This window comes from Ricinus communis, chromosome 9 (assembly GCF_019578655.1).
Source record: "Ricinus communis isolate WT05 ecotype wild-type chromosome 9, ASM1957865v1, whole genome shotgun sequence".
Taxonomy (NCBI): domain Eukaryota; kingdom Viridiplantae; phylum Streptophyta; class Magnoliopsida; order Malpighiales; family Euphorbiaceae; genus Ricinus; species Ricinus communis.
Genome location: NC_063264.1, coordinates 23,640,789 through 23,641,443, shown reverse-complemented (window position 1 = coordinate 23,641,443; position 655 = coordinate 23,640,789).

Genomic DNA, 655 nt, shown 5'->3' with positions numbered 1-655 from the left:
TTATCATTAAATATCAAGCTTTTTTTAGATATATGTTTTTGTTAAATTAAATTATAGGTTAGTAGTGTGAGTTAATGTTTAATGGCTAATAGAAAATAATTAATTAATATTTTTACTTAATTGTTCTAATTTAGAGTATAATTTTCTCAAATTATTATATAATTTAATTTTGTTTTTTCATGAACCCATGTGACAGTCATTGCAGAATTAAAGTTGAGACTTTGAGGTGGCTCAGTAGTGTAGGTAGCAATTGTATAAGTGAAACTATTTCTTAATATAATGAAATTTTTCTTGTTTAGTACAAAACAAATTAAAGTAAAATATTTTGTTGGCAATCTCTTGTAGCTATTGCATGGAGAATCTGTGTGTATAGCTGTCAATTTACCAAAATCGAAATTTTGTTTAATATAAAATAATAATGTTTTATTTAATTATTAAATGCTTAATTGCTTTTGCTAATTTGCTGTAACACTACTTTCCGACACATAACTTATAAATATTATTATTTTAACCATTAAAATCAATATTATATCTAGTTTTTGGTGTGGCTTTTTAATTTTATTATTCTTTTTATGTCAATTTTATGTCAGTTTGTCGCACCTTTTTTTAAAAAAAAAAAAATTGTTTTATATTCTCAATTTCTTAGAGCTATAAT